Source organism: Myotis myotis, unplaced genomic scaffold (genome assembly GCF_014108235.1).
Source record: "Myotis myotis isolate mMyoMyo1 unplaced genomic scaffold, mMyoMyo1.p scaffold_m19_p_4, whole genome shotgun sequence".
In the NCBI taxonomy this organism is placed as follows: Eukaryota; Metazoa; Chordata; class Mammalia; order Chiroptera; family Vespertilionidae; genus Myotis; species Myotis myotis.
In genome coordinates, this window is record NW_023416346.1 from 36,561,003 (window position 1) to 36,578,319 (window position 17,317).

General features: G+C 38.4%; 2 pseudogenes; one reads left to right on the forward strand and one right to left on the reverse strand.

Moving 5' to 3' along the window:
* Window positions 1–1,062: 1,062 nt before the first annotated feature.
* On the reverse strand, window positions 1,063–1,672 carry LOC118654639 (annotated as a pseudogene).
* Window positions 1,673–8,627: 6,955 nt separating this feature from the next.
* LOC118654430 lies at window positions 8,628–8,972 on the forward strand (annotated as a pseudogene).
* The last annotated feature ends 8,345 nt before the right edge of the window (window positions 8,973–17,317 follow it).

A 17,317-nucleotide genomic window follows, 5' to 3' on the forward strand; every position in this document is an offset into this window, starting at 1 on the left:
TTTGATCTGTGCCCTCCCCCCACCCTCCCAGAAAACTGGCTTATACTTTGTGTAAATTGCAAGGACTCTTGCCTAGGGCATGGGCAGAATACAGGGAAATGCAACACCACTTGTTTCCTGTTAGCCTTCTAAAAGAGGTCTGTAATGAACTTTGGCCTCTGTTCCCTCCAGGATGAATCCCTGGTTCTTCTTACTGCACTGGCTGTATGAGTTCAAAACATTAAAAGGAGAAGAACAGTGTAAATATATACCTTTGAGGTTTATTAAGTTATCTTAAGCATAGAAGAAAGAACATAGACTTTATAATCAGACCAACCTAAATTCCAGTCCCAGGTTTAACAAATATAAGCTTTGCCTTATGACCTCAGACAAATTGCTTACCACTCGAGTCTAGATTTTCCATCTGCAAAATGTGCAAAAACATGCCTACTACTTGCATGGATGTTTTGACTTTAAAATGCTGCAAAATGTGAGAAGAGATGGGGTATCACCTTCTGGATATTGGAAAGAGTTGATGTAATATAGACTGTTTCCAAGAAAGAGTGATCAATACTGGTTGACGATATTTAGCCTGAGGATAAATAAGAACAACTCGCTTATGAGTAAATTTAAGAAAAATCAGGACATAGATCAGGATGAAAGTAAGACTTCAAAGGACTGGAGCTAGTGAGCTAGCCCAAAAGAAGGGTAAAAGAACCACCTATTAGTTCAGCATCAGGCAGCCTGAAGACCATCATGACTCAATGTGCATCAATGCCAAATCAGCATTGCCCAAGGTCTCCACAGAGTAGAAACTCAGAATATTTCATGGCCAGCATGTATAAAATGGAGGATTATACCAGGAAAAAAAAGAGTGATATCCTTTATCTAATGCTGGTAGGCTATCGAGCTTTTTCATATCCATTAAGTCAGTTAATTCTCACCACAACTGTGAGATGAGCATGACAGCTAGTCTTATCTCTCTCTTTTTCCAATATGAGTTTTTTATTGCATCTTTAAAATATTGCAAATGTAACAAATCATTCGCCATTTTGGTGTTTCTGTAGCTGGACAACTTAGATCTTATTTATCCGCCTACTGAACTGTTCCTTTTTCAGAAACATAGCTACCATCCAAAAATTGCCAGATATCCTTGTTTTTAACTGTTGTGGCTTGCTGAACCAAAACAGCTGAATTTGATACAAGTTCAGTGTCGCTTCCTTCAAGAATCAACTCATCTTTCTGGACTTGAGATACTGAACAAGCAATGCCTGACCTCATTTGAACCCTGCAGATGTATTTTTCACTCAAGAAATTTCTTTCTGATTTCACAAGAGAAAAACATTCTCCTGAATAATGACATTGATGGGAAAGTGAGCGTACACAGACCTCATCTTGTAACAGAAGCCCAGTGTAATACCCTTGATAGTGTTTTGTACATGACTGCAGATAGTGTGAATGGTAGCCAGTTCCTTTCTATTTCCCCACCATTTGTCCACCTGGAGCCTCTTCTTTTTCTTTTTAAGGAGACTGAGTTCTATGTTGATGTGGTAGAAGTCCCTCTTCAGGGTACTTCTTGGCCCTTCACCATAATTGTGTGTCCCTTCAGAGTGATATACACATTTTCTGGGATGTCCACAGTCTGATTGCTGATAATGGTCTTCATCCTCACAGTAGATGTAGCAAAGAGCACTCTTCTTATCTCTTAAACACACACACACACACCAATAACTTCTTTTTAACATACTTTTAAGTAAATGTATTATATCCTCCTCTCTTGACAAATGTACCTTCATAGTAACCTAGAGGGCCAGGTTCAAATTTTGAACACTTATACAGCTACTAGATGCCCGGTGCACAAAATTTGTGCACTGGGGGGGGGGGCGTGAGGATCCCTCAGCCCAGCCTGCCCCCTCTCACAGTCTGGGAGCCCTTAGGGGATTTCCTACTGCAGTCTGGCCTCCCTCTGTGGGAAGCGACTAGCTGATCAGGGGAAGGTGCCATCCCCATCACTCCGCTGCTACTGCCACTGCCGGCTGCTGCAGCCACCAAGGTGTTTTCATCAACACGGACTCCAGTCCCTTCACCACGAAACATGACAACTTTCTTTAGGCATTTTCAAGATGTCTCTTTCATAGGATATGACATTTCTTTATTTCTTTTTTTTTTATCCTCACCTGAGGATATTTTTCCATTGATTTTTAGAGAGCATGGAAGAGAGAAAGACAGAGAGAAACATCAATGTGAGAGGGACACTTTGATTGGTTGCCTCCTGCATGAGCCCTGATCCTGGGCCCGGCCAGGGAGGAGCCTGCAACCTAGGTACACGCCCTTGATCAGAATTGAACCCGGATCCTGCAGTCCGCAGGCTGAGGCTCTATCCACTGAGCCAAACTGGTTAGGTAGGATTTGACATTTCTTAGCCCCTCCAGCAGCGGACCTTCGTTTTTTCCAGGAGTGAGGTAGAAAAACCCTAGGTCACCTTGGATTCTTATTACCCAAGTTACCAAGAACACTGTGAGTGGTGTACCAGGAGCTTAACCAATGAGTGGTCAGAAAAGGTATTTCCTCTGCAGCTCATTCGCAGATGCGGGACTGCTGGTGCACCTGAGCTGGTGCAGCGGCTCAAGCAGGCCCCCCTGTCTCTGTCTCCACTCTGCTCTGGGCCTCACCTGCGTGTGCAGCCTTCTCTTGATTGGTCGTGACTGTTACGGCGTCCTGGCCTAATTTGCATATTGCCTCTTTTTATATATATAGACTAGAGGCACAGTGCATGAAAATCGTGCACTGGGGGGTGTCCCTCAGCCCAGCCTGCACACTCTCCAATCTGGGACCCCTTGGGGGATGTTCAACTGCTGGTTTAGGCCCGATCCCTAAACCGGCAGTCAGACATCCCTCTCACAGTCCGGGACTGTAGGCTCCCAACTGCTCTCCTGCTTGCCTGATTGCCCCTAACTGCTTCTGCCTGCCAGCCTGATCGATGCCTAACTGCTCCCCGCTGGCCCGATTGCCCCTAACTGGTCTCCCCTGCTGGTCCAGTTGCCCCCAACTGCCTACCCCTGCCAGCCCGGTTGCCCCTAACTGCCCTCCCCTGCAGCCCTGGACATCCCCAATTGCCCTCCCCTGCTGGCCCGGTTGCCCCTAACTGCCCTCCCCTGCAGGCCTGGTCCCCCCCAACTCCGCTCCCCTCCAGGTCTGGTCGCCCCCAACTTCCCTCTTCTGCTGGCTCAGTCGCACCTAACTGTCCTCCCCTGCAGGCCTGGTGCCCCCCAATTGCCCTCCCCTGCTGGCCCGATCACCCACAACTGCCCTCTGCTGCTGGCCATCTTGTGGCTGTGGGCACTGCCATCTTTGAGGGCAGGGCAGTCAATTAGCATATTCCCTCCTTATTGTCTGTGGGCGCCACCATCTTTGAGGGCGGGACAGTCAATTAGCATATTCCCTCTGTATTGGCTGTAGGCGCTGCCATCTTTGCAATGGCATGAGGGTCAATTAGCATATTCCCTCTTTACTAGATAGGATAAGTATCCTTACATATACACAGTTGATATCCCAGCCAATCTATAAACTCCATTCATATCTCCTGCAAACAGCTACCTCTTGACCCAGTTGGACCCAGGGATGTATACATAAAAATCATGTCTACCATTAGTTGTAAGGACTTGGAGTAGAAACCCTGATAAATTTTGGAAATGGGTTCCAGATATTGGGTGGGTAATTCCAGAGTCTTGGGCACCTGGAGCATGGTCTCTCTCCTCCCTCCCTTTTTATTCCCCTTCCCTATCTATCTTCCTCTTTCCCTCTCTATTATCTTCTATATGTGAATTTAAAGTAATTATAGTTTAATATATTTAAGCTCTAAAGCCAAATTTCATTAAAAGGTATCTCTACCTTAGCTGCACTTTATAAAATTTAAAAAATCAGCTCAGCTCATGATTTTTAGGTTTCTTTGATTTCTCATCTCAATGTCATGGTTTATTTATTTATTTATTTATTTATTTATTTATTTATTTTAGGTATAGGAGGGGCATTAAGATGCATGAATATATATTTAAATTAGCCTATATGGTTATTGAAATCATTTGATGTTTTATGGAATTTATTACATTTGGAATTAATATTTGGAAATCTTCAGCTGCACGTGAGGTTAGCATACAGCTGCTAAATGCCAACCTTACTAGTACCTGAGTACAAAACTGTTCATTCTGGATGAGTTTATCCTGAGTTTTAACACCACCCTGCTTCCTAAACTGGGGAGAAATTTTCAAGAACTTGCCCTAACTGGTTTGGCTCAGTGGATAGAGCGTCAGCCTCTGGACTCAAGGATCCCAGGTTCGATTCCGGTCAAGGGCATGTACCTTGGTTGCGGGCACATCCCCAGTGGGGAGTGTGCAGGAGGCAGCTGGTCGATGTTTCTCTCTCATCGATGTTTCTAACTCTCTATCCCTCTCCCTTCCTCTCTGTAAAAAATCAATAAAATATATTTTAAAAAAAAGAACTTTATATGAAAAAGTTTTTATTTTACTCTAAATATTTTTATTAATGATGACATATGTTAAGTGTACAGGGATTTCACATAGCAAATACTTACATACTCATCACTCTTGTACTCAACTCAAATCTATGCTACTATATTTTCTGTAGATTTATTTTCAGGCATTAAAACATTACAGATAAAATTGAAACTTCTTATATACCCCATCCCATTTCTCTTACTCTCAAATTTAACTCTCAGATGTAACCAGTATACTGAACTTGATATTGATCATTCCCATTTATGCTTTATTTTGATTTTTTACAGTATCCAAATGTGTTTTCCTTAAATACAGAGTCTTCTTCAGTGTTCTCTTAACATTGTTTCTGTGATTTAACCATTCTGGTATATGAGGCTCTGTGTCATTCTTTTCATTGTCTATTAAATGAATACACTTATCCTCCTCTGCTAATGGACATTTAGACTGTTCCCCAAATTTAATTTTGTGAACAGTACTTAATTAAATGTTCTCATGAGTATTTCTGTGTGTGTGTGTATGTGAGAGAGTACTTCAGAGTATATACCTAGAAGTGGAATTTCTGCATCAAAGAGGATGAATATCCTCAACTTTGCTACGTACTGTCAGATTGCTCTTCAAAGTACATGCTATGGGACTCCCACCATCAGTGCATGAAATTCCTGATTCTCTATATTTGCTATTGTTAAATTATTGTCAGTCTGCATGCATGTTATGAGCCCTCACTGACATAATTTATGTGCTATGGATTATTTGTGAGAAAGAGCTTTTTCATATGTCTATTGTCCATTCAGATTTCCTTGTCTGAGAATTGCCTGTTGGTATCATTTATTCATTTTTCTACTTTTTGTTTAGTTGTGTGGTTTTTTGTAATGAAATCTGGATACCAATTTTTGTAGGTTTGATCTTTGCAGTTGTTGTCTCTTAAATTTGCGACTTGTTTTCAGTTTGTTTCTCTTGTGTTTGATTGACAGTGCATCAAATTTATAAATTAATTATAGTGCAGTTCATATCTTTATGATTATAGCCCTACAATTCCTGAACATATTTTATCTCTCCATTCATTATAATTTTTATGGCATTCAATAATTTTTGTAGCTTACTCCGTAACTGTTTTGCATAGCTTTTGCTAGATTTATCCTTAGGTTCTTTCTGGCTTTTGTTAATACTACAAATTGAATCTTATTTTTTTCTATTGAATTATCTAATTGGTTATTACTTGTATAGAGTTTTGCTATTGAAGTTACTATATTGATTTTGTTTCTAGCAACCCTGCTAAACTTTTTTGTTCTAATAGTTTGTACTCACTCTTGGATTTTTCTATGTAGTTATATCTTTGGAAATAATAACAGTTTTGACTCATCCTTTCCATTTTTATACCTTGTTTATTTTCTTTGTTTTATTGCATTTTCTAGGATGTCCATAAATATATTAAATAGAAGTGGTAAGAGTTGGTGTGTTTTTCCTGACCATAATGGGAACACTTCTAAAATTATACCATTAATTATTATGTTTACTGCAGGTTTTTAATAGATACCCTTTAAGAAGTGAAGAGACTACTGCTGTGTTCTTAATTTGATATATATATAGTTTTTAAAATATAAACCTCAATTTTTGTTAACTGTTATTTCTATATTTATTCACATGTTTTTGCTTCTTTAGTTTGTTAATTTGTTTAATTATTTTAATTGTTCTAATGTTAAACCAGCCTTTCATTTCTTGGATAAACTCAGCTTGGCCATAATTTATTATCATTTTACACATCCCTGGATTTGGTTCAATATTTTTTTAAGGATTTTTTTCATGAGTAAGATTGGTCTGAAATTCTCCTTTCTCAAATTGCCCTTGTCAAGTTTTGTGTCATGGCTATACAAGCTTCAGTGAATGAGTTGAATAGTTTTCCTTCTCTTTTAAGTCTCAGAAACAGTTTATAGAGACAGAGGTAATCTAACTCCTTGAAAGTCTGATAAATTGTGCATTTGAAATTGTGTGAACCTGTTGTATCTTAAAATCAGTGACTTTTGATGACACATTACATTTGTTTAATTGTGATTGTTCATTTTTAATGTTTTATGTCTTTACTCCGTGTTTATTTGCATAGATATTTTAATAGTTATATTTTTTGGGTTTTATTGTAGTTTTTTTTATTGTATCTGTACTTTTTCTTTTTAGTTTTATTTTTTTTCTTTTCTCTCTTTTTTATCAGTTATGCCAATTGCTTATTTTATAATTAAAAAAATAACCAGTGTTTACTTTTATAGTTCCTTTCTCTGCTTATTTTTATTTTTTCTTCCTTTTACTTTTTAAGTTAGTCTGAGGTTATTTTTCTAACTTCTTGAAATAAATATTGAACTCACTTATTTTTCCCCCTTTCTTATAGTTAATACAGGCATTTAATTCTGTCTCCCTCATTATATACCTTCAGGTGTACCCCACAGATGTTAATATGCAGTGTGTACTTTTATTCTCTAAGTTCTACATGTACTTATAAAATTTCCATTGGGATTTCATCTTTAACTCAAGAGGTATTTAACAGTGCTTTTAAAGTTATCATGTACATGGGGGTTTAGGATTGTCATTTTTGTGTTGAGTTTTTAGTGCCCATATTGTATTTTAGGGCTCTCAATAATCCTGGCTTTGAGCCAGTGGGTCCCTGGCTCATTGTTGAAGTGGGATCCTGTGCCTTCCTTGTTCCTTTTCTACCTAGGTCAGAAGTTTCTTATAAATCTGTAATCCTGTTCACGAGTCCAGTCCTCAGGGCCCTTGGCTCTCCACCTTGCTTGCCTCTGACCTCTTTTATTACTGATACACACCTGGAACTGAAGTCTGGGGTAGCACTGCATACTTCTAGACTCAGAACTCTGCATATCACACTGCTTTGCAGTTTCTCTTCTGTTCCTAGTCCAATGAGATGTTAATTTTGTCTTTGAATTCAGCTTTTTTTCTTTTTATGAATTTCTATGTATGTAGAGTAGAGGGATGAGTTATTTTGACTTTTAGTATCTTTCATAGTGCCAAAAACATTTACTCTTGTAAAATTCAAAAACTAACATAACATCCTCACTTTCCAGCCTTCAAACGACAGTATGTGTACTTATGGTCTCAATTAACCTTTTATTTTAACTAAACACCCTCCTTCATGCAATCTTGAAAATTCTTCTTTGCTTTATAGTCATGCATCACTATACTAACAGCAACACTGTCCTCTATATTTTTGACTCTTCAGAAGTCATTATTCCCAAATAAAATAATAATTTTGCTTTATGTTGAATAGTCTCAATATCACTTTTAAAAAACTTCAACATTTCAGTATAAAAGTGAATACCGCCTGTTGGTAACTAGCTCACTCAAGTAACAGTGAAGCATGAGGCCAAACAGAATTAATTCACAGGGAATTGGTAGGACACTGCATTCTTAGGACTTATCAGGAGATTTAGTGAAAGCTCACCACTCCACTGCAAAAACAGCTAAATATTTAAAGATCTTTCCTGCACTTGGTAAAGTATACTGGTGGTAATTAGATGAGAATAATACATCTCACTAACTGCATTATTCTAAGCATATTGTAATGTATAATAAGAGTAGTATAGGTCCTGGCTTAAAGGCTAGGCATTGAAGAATGCATCCAAGACTGAGAATAGTGACTACATGCCTTGTACCAAACCATTCTGGAACATTATTTATAGCACTGACCCATGCACTGAATTTTTTTGGTTCTTCTGTCCTTATACATGAGACATAAGCTACTCAGTAAAATTGTATATATGTCATCATCTGTCATTATCTAGAATTACTCTTCTGGATCATTATTTTCTCCAGAATCTTAAACTGTCTAATTTATAAGGAATCATAAGACTGTGGTCATTCTTTTAACTATAATGTCAGTACGTGTCAATGCCTAAAACTTAACCAAATGCTAGATTACATAGCTTGATACTTGTGGTTTTCAGAATTGATATGGCCCCAAACTTATTGGACCACTTTGTTTCTTTAATCCTTCACTGCATATTATTTCTACACATTCATTATGCAGAATATATTATGTTTTAATAAATCCACATTAAGAAGGATAATAACTGAACATAAGAAAGATAAATGAAAAAGGGTTATGAAATTAAATTATATTTTTGAGGAGCCATGTCCAAATACAAAGGTGGCAAGAAGCAGCCCTGACTTAAACAGCCCAAGAAGCAGGCCAAGGAGATGGACTAGGTGAGGGTGGCGTGGAGGCATGGGCAGGCACAGAGTGAACCAGTTCTGCTTCTCCCTAGGAAGTAAGGGATTCAAGCAGAAACAAAAAGAAAAGCAGACTTTGAGGAGCTAAAAGGGAAGGTGGCAGGGAAGGGCCCCCTGGCCATAGGTGGACTTAAGAAATCTGCCAAAAAGCTGTTCCTTGTGCCTGGGGCAATGGTGATCCTTAATTCCATTCTTATTTTAACATCTAGATTACCTGTTATAACATCTCTTGCCATCTATAGCTAGAATGAAGTGTTGTCTTGGAGCCTTCTGTACATTTAAGAATAAACTTTTGTAAAAAAAAAAAATCATTATAGAGAGGAACCAAGATGGCGGCATAGGTAAACGCCTCTACTTGCTGCTTCCCACAGCTACATCAAAATTACAACTAAAATACAGAACAACTATCATCCAGAACCATGGGAAAGTTGGCTGAGTAGAAGTACTACAACTAGAGAGGTAAAGAAGAAAGTGCATTGAGACTGGTAAGAGGTGCGGAGGTGTGGAATGGGCTGGTCCGGCATCCGGGTGTGACACTTTTTTAATAGGGAGGGAGATAGCCTTCGCGGAGGCCACCTGGAGGAGCAAGGAGTCCCAGCCCCATACCAGACCCCCAGCCCACGGTCCCAGAACTGGGGAAAGAAGTCTCTATGGGCAGTAAGAACTACAGACTGTAAAAACAAATGCGGATTGGGGCTGAGTGACACACGGCTGCTGGGGACCCAACTGCTCCTCTTTAAAGGCCTGCACCACGAACTGAATTTACAAGCTCCCGCTTGCTCTGAGCCCCAGTGCCGGGCAAGGTTCTCGGGACCCAGATACATACGGGCAGAAACTGGACTGTCTGGCATTGGGGCAGGAATGTGGGGGCGGCTTTCTTCTAGATGGAGGTGCTTGCAGTGGTCATTGTTCCCATGCTGGGACCTCCCTGGTGCAGGGCAGACTGGCCGCCATTTCTGTTTGCTCTGCCCTGGTGATTCCCTGAGACCCCACCCCACCCAAGCTGTGTGCAGTGGCTTTAGCAACTTTTGCATATGAATGGCCTGTCCTTCCTCAGCCTAAAACCTGTCAAACAAGCTGCAGCTGGGTTAGGGAGCCCCAAAGCTATCAATAAAAGGCCCAAGATTGGCACCAGCACCAGCCTGCCTTGCTTCACTGCTGGGCCTTGCATTGACACTTCCAAACCTGATGCAAAGAAGAGGAATCTGCAGATCTCTCTGTAGCTCCTACTGGGTGGCCTGAGGCAGTGGGTGACTTTGTACCCCATTGGAGATCCAAGAGCCAGTGTACCCAGTGGTCAGTGTGAGACCATACCAGATTACAACTCTTCACATCCATAAGTGACACACTCAAGGGGCAGACTCAGTGAGCACCAAAGCCCCATTGAAGCAAGTCCTGCCCCATAAGGGTGTCTCCTGCACAGCAGCTCTCCCATTGTAGTTGCAGCTGGTCCCCACAGCCAATTGGTCTGGAGGTCAATTCCTCCCAGGAATCAAGGCTCAACTACAACAAGATTGTGCACACAGTCCACAAAAGGTGTACCTAGAGTATTCACCTCAGGTGAATGGGGAGATTGAGCCACTGGGCCCTATAGGACACCTACTACACAAGGCCACTCTATCAACTCAAGGCGAAATAGCAGCTTTACCCAATACATAGAAACAAACACAGGGAAGCAGCCAAAATGCGGAGACAAAGAAACATGTCACAAATGAAAGAAATGGAAGAAAGCAAACTACTGGATATAGAGTTCAAAAACACAGTTATAAGGTTACTCAAGAATCTTCTAGAAACCTCTGAGGAACTTAGTAAGACCGTCAAGTATCTTAGTGAGAATGCCAAAAAAAAAAAAAATGGAAAAGGAAAAGGACCAGTCAGAAATTAAGCATACACTGACTGAAATAAAGAATAATATACAGGGATTCAACAGTAAACTAGAGGATCCCAAGTCAATGATTTGAAATATGAGGAAGCAAAAAACACCCAACCAAGAGAGCAAAAAGAAAAAAAAGAATCCAAAAATATGAAGATAGCGTAAGGAGCCTCTGGGGCAACTTCAAGTGTACCAACATCCAATTATGGGGTGCCAGAAGAAGAGAGAGAGCAAGATATTGAAAACATATTTGAAGAAATAATGGCAGAAAACTTCCCCTACCTGGTGAAAGAAATAGACTTACAAGTCCAGGAAGTTCAGAGAACCAAGAGTAATCCAAAGAGGACCACACCACGACACATCATAATTAAAATGCCAATGCAAGAGACAGAGAGAGAATCTTAAAAGCAGCAAGAAAGAAACAGTTACCTACAAGGGAGTAGCCATATGACTGTCAGCTGATTTCTCAACAGAAACTGCAGGCCAGAAGGGAGTGGCAAGAAATATTCAAAGTGATGAATAGCAAGAACCTACAACCAAGAATACTCTACCCAGCAAAGCTATCATTTAGAATTGAAGGTCAGATAAAGAGCTTCACAGACAAGAAAAAGCTAAAGGAGTTCATCACCACCAAACCACTATTATATGAAATGATGAAGGGTATTCTTTAAGAAGAGGAGAAGAAAAAGGTAAAGATAAAAATTTATGAACAACAAAATGACAACAAATACATATCTATCAACAAGTGAATCTAAAAACCAAATGAATAAAAAATCTGATGAACAGAATAAACTGGTGAATGGAATAGAATCAGGGGCATGGAAATGGAACAGACTGACGATTCTCAGAGGGAAGAGGGTGTGGGGGTGCGGGAAGAAATTAGACAAAGATCTTATATGCATGTTTGTGGTACCTATGGACACAGATGATAGGGTGACAAAGGCCTGGGGTGGGGTGGGAACTAGGTGGAGGGGAGCCATGGGGGTAAAAAGAGGGATATCTGTAATAATCTCAACCATAAAGATTTTTAAAAAATCATAATAATAATCATGCAGTATCTCATCTCTTCATTCTGCCATTCCACCCTTAGCTGTGAGGTGAGTAAACCAAGCCCAGAATCCTATCAGAGTGTGTTCTTTAGTCTTTGTTCTATCTGGAATTCTGCCCTGCCTGGAATCAAACCAACTCATTTGAAATGGCAAAAAAAATGTATTTCATGGGGATTCAGAGAATATACACATATTTGGTGTAGACCTGAGTTTCTCAAACACATAATTAATTGCACTTTCAACTCATACCTCAGAGGGATAAATGGTCTGTTTTAGTAGAAACTGTCTTGCTCTCAATTAACAAGCCCCCTTGATGTTTGGGGTGCTAAATTAATATTTTCAAAGTAATGTTGTCATAGAAATGCTCTTTAAAAGGTCCATTATGTGTCATATTTGAGGTTGGAGCTCATAGAGCACTGTGCTATTATTGAAGTTTCTAAAATCAAGGACTAAAGAACTATTTAGAATAATAATTTTGCTACTTGGACCCCATATCATAATGCCACCTGATTCTCTGAGGAGTTAACCTAAAAGTACATTATATATTTTATACATTTTGACCTGGAAGTTTCCATGTTGTTTTCAGCCTAATTTTACTGAACTCTGAATACCATTATGCTTGTTTTTGTTGTTTCTGTTTTGTTTTTGCTTCTCCCTTTGCATAAGGACACTAAATCAGGTCAGTATGAATAGGTCTGAAACGTGTAAGGATCAGGTTTTATTTCTCCTTATAGTTTTAGTTTCTTTGAAAAATTGCTATATGCCAAAAAAATGGAGTCATATAGCCACTAGGTGTACAGTCACTAAGTGCTAAAGCAAGGCCTTTCTCCTTGTGGAGGAAATTATTTAACCTGCAGGCACGAGGCACATACTGATATTTGAATTTTGGGAGGACATTTTAACACAAGGATTTATCAACATTAATTTCTAGCCAAATAGGCACTCAAGAAATCATTTGCTGAGTGAATGAATGAATGGCCATAAATTCTTCTGAACTTGCTATAACTTCCTCAACTTTTTAGTGCTGTATTTGGCATCATCAGAGGAAAATGAGATGATGACTTCTGCCATGTACAGTATCATGGGACAGCTTAGATCAGGGGTTGGAAAACTGTGATCCTCAGCAAAATGCAGCCTGCCTCTTGTTTATGTATGGTTTGTAAACTAAGAATAATTTTTACGTGTTTGTATGGTTGAAACAAAAAACCAAAAGAAGAATAATATTTTATGACATGTGAAAATTATATTAAATTCCAATTTCTGTGCCCATAAACTGAGCATTATTGAAACACATTTACTTACATCCTGCTTTTTGTGTAGTTATGACACATTCTATATGACATGCAAAGTCTAAAATTTTACTATCTGGCTTTTTAAAGAAAATTTGCCAACCCCTTACTTAGAGGATTGATGAAATGGTTTTCATAAAGAAACCTACTAGGGGGAAAACGGTGCTATATAAGCACAAAAGCATTGTGACTTTCATTTCTAAATCTGTTGCTATTATTTCTTAGCTATTTGCTTGCAGGCCTGATAATGGTAACAGGTGCTAATGCACAAGAATAGAACAATAACTCCTACCATAATTGTCCACATTCATAGAAAACTGCAGGTAGAGCTGTAGCCAGATGTTTAAAGAATGAGAACCAAAATGAAATTGTAAAAGTCTTCACTGGAAAGAAAATGATGAATGATATAGGAGTTGAACCTAAAACCTGGTAAGAAGCCCAGGCAAAAGAATTATTTGTCTTTAATTCATGTGTATAATCCCCTGGGATGGATTTTTAATAGACAGACCCACAAATAGCCCAAGAAATCTTGCAAGACCATAAAACAGTTTTCTAAGGCAAAAACTTTAATGACCTTAAAATTTACATAACATTAACCACTTTAAGTCAAAGTTACATTTTATTAACAATGAATCGTATAGAAAACTTTGGTACTTTCCTTACAATTATAATGTAAAGCCTTGGTGAGATGTTTATATTCCTGTGGGATAAAGGTGTGGAGTATAAATTCAGTGGCAAAATGGGAAAAGAATGACATTTCAAATTTTGAATAATCTAAAGAAAATTGAGCAAATTTTAGGATTACATCTATTTTTAGAGCTAAAAGCTCACAACACAGGCTATCTTAAAACAGCACAAATGGAAGTGAAGTTTAAATAATGGAGTTCATTTAACTAATGTAGACAATAAAACTAGGTATTTCACTCTCTGAGTGGGATTACATTTTGGCAGTTATCTAGTTAATTTGATTCATGGGGATTTATAAATTGGATCATTCAGAGTCCAAAGTGAAATGGTTATTTAAATGCAGCCCAATGGCTTCTGGAGAAATAATTCTTTAGAATTCATCTGAAGAATTAAGTTTTATCCTAATTACTCACCTGGAGAATTAACTTGAATTTTGAATCAGTTGACTAAGAAAAAACAAACAAAAAAAACCAAACCTGGGCATTGCCTTTATAAAAAAACAAAAACAACAAACAAACAAACAAACAAAAACCCTCTAGGGAACAAGTTTGGAAAAATTCGCACCTAGAAGATGATAGGCCAGAAACCTACTTTCTTGACCACCCCTCCCCCCAAAAAATCATTTATATTGCTTCGTGGAGTTAGCAAATCCATTCTCTTGTTTATTTGGTAAATATTTATGAAATTCTTCTATGTGCCAAGTACTTGTGTAATCACTGGATATACAGAGGTAAACATGTAGACAGGACCAATAAATTCTCTGCCTTCTTGTGGGGTAATATAGATGATAATTACATTAAAAATAATTTCAGTTAGTGACATATTCCATGTAATAAAATAAAGCAATTCTATAGAGATGGAAATAAGAAGCACTACTCTAGATACTGTGTTTAAGGAGGGCCTCCCTGAGGAGGCAGCTTTTGATTCTGAGAACTGAATGATGAGGAGTAGATCATGGGCAGTTATTAGAAAAGATGTATCCAAATATGTGAAATTAACCTTAGTATATAGGCAGATTTTATTCCAGAGATGATTTGATTCTGCTCAATATCAAAATACAACCCGTGCTTTCTAGTCAATACTTGGCAACATCTATGAGGGACAATTATGACATGGATTTATTACTATCATTATTGTTGATATAATTAACATTTTAGAACACTTAGACCGATGTTAGGAGATGTTTTCACCCATATCATTCCATTTGAATCTCATGTGGGGTGGGTACTAATATATCCCCATTTTATGGAAAAGAAGACTTGGGTTTCTGGGAGAGAGCAAGTAGATGGTTTAAAGCCACTCAGAGAACAGTTTAGTAATTATGGAGCTAGGGCCTTGAAGCCAAGACTTTTTTGTTGCAGATTTCCAAATTACTCATTTTATTACACCATTCCCCTTAAACTATACCTGTAATTATGAGTCTGAATACCAATTCGTATCTGCAGCAGAAACCATATTTCTGTCTGATTAAGTAAGATTACTTAATATGTGCTACTATAGGAACAGTAATTAGAATGAAGTTTTCCATCTGAAATTTCATGACGGGTTAAGATCTAAAGAGAGGATATGATTGATTTTATATACTATCGCACATGATTACCCATGTGGGTAAGTATGAACATTGTTAGTGGTTTATTTTTTAAAGGGGAATTGTTCTTTGAACATATAATTAATCATAGTGTAAATTTTCAATTTGGTAGGGGTTTGTTTGGTTTATTTTTTGTTTTGTTTTTGTTTATGAGCTGCCCTGGCACTAATGCTAAAATGCCCACCTCCAATGGCCTGCGTTTGTGTGGTAATCGTTGACTTTGTGTCCATAGTAAAGTAGTGCACATACTCTTATATGCAAAACACATTTGGCTATGGTTGACAGAATTTTCATTTTCCATTCACAGATGTAAAGCATTTTTAATATAACACAAGCCTCAGCATAACAGAGTCAGCACTTTATGAGAGGCACACAGCTCTGCTTACCTTTCATTTGTCAAGGGTTGATGGGAAACATCTATATTGCTTGTTCAATCTGTTAATTCTATGTTTTCATCCAAGCTGAACTGACAAGCTAAGATCTGTTCACTCATATTAGTCTGTAGGAATGTGTTTGTCAATAAGTCCTTTAAGCTGCTTTACATGTGACCTATAACTCAAGTAATTCTTACTCAAACAATATTCAAAAGGTTATATGTACTCTAAAATTACTTTAAGAATAGGTTACAGGGGGGTGAGGGCATAAGTGGGAGGTGAGGGGGCAATGGGGATATAAGAACACATCTAATACCTTAATCAATAAAGAAAAAAAGAATAGATTACAAACCATAAGAATAGGTTACAAACTTAAATATTCCAGTTTCATCATCTCTAAAGTTTGTAATTTAGTTCTTTTTAGATGGGTTAATATTAAATTTGAAAAAGGAGTTATGAAATTTACCAATGAAAACAGTATGCTTTTAATTTTTAAATTACTCAAACTTTTACAAAGAATGTGGGGAAGTTTGGATAAGTAACATGGTGAATTTTGGAGATACTTCTCTCCAAATAAGACCTGAAAAATCTTTTCAAAATCCAAATGGTGGAATATTCAAATATAGAAGCATAGTGGCACTGAGCCCCTTGATAGGAGTATCTTAACTCCTTAATTCTGGTTCTAGGGTATAAAAGGTGCTCAGTAAACAATTGATGAGTCAATCACTAGTCTAACTTACTACTTTTACTCTTTTGGATCCTGACACCAAAAGAGGTGCAATGACTTTTACATGGTCACATAATCAGTTCATGGCAGAAAAGGAAAGAGAACTCTGGTCCCTTGAATCCTAGTCCACTCACTGCCCTTTCCTATAATTCATTTACCTTGCTGCCTCAATCATAATTTCCAATGCCTTGGGTTGAGTAGATAAACGGCTATTTAGGCTATGTCCCAAAGAAGGCTGAACTCTCAAAATAAGGAAAGTATAGATACTATATCAAAGCATGCATATCAAGCTTTAAATATGTGGGGGAGATAAAAATAATTTTCTTTCTTCCTTTCTAAGTTCTTCTGGATGCACTAATAAAATTAACATGAGACATATTAACAGAAGAAAATGACCATATGGGGTGTCATAAGGACATGAGACCAAAGGACATATTAAGCAGTTGAGCTTTATATATATACCATTTTTGACTGAGGGGTGGGAGGCATGGGTCTGGGACTTAAAAGGGAAAGTAAGCAATTCACAGATGGACAAGAAAGAACAAAAATTTGGTAATCAGCCCTGGCAGGTTTGCTCTGTGGTTAGAGCATCAGCCTTCAGACCAAAAGGTTGCAGGTTTGATCCCTGGCCTGGTCGTGGTTCCTGCACAGGAGGCAACTGATCCATGTGTTTCTCTGACATTGATGTTTCTCTCTATCTCCTCCTCTTCCCTTCTACTCGCTCTAGAAATCAGTGGAAAACATATCCTCAGCTGAGGATAAAGAAATAAAAGACAATTTTTGGTAATCAAATTCTTGCAGGTCCACCCAGAAACAGTGGGGAATCTAACTGACTGCAGGTTCTGGCCTGTCTGCAATACTTAGTTCATATTATGCTACAGTGATAGCTTCCTTCATGCCTTACTATCTGATTCCCTTTATGCAAGTAAGGGGAGTGGTAGGTCAAAGGCTCTTTCTGAGTTCTTTGTTTCTTAAAAGTAACCACCTTAACTATTAAGGAACCA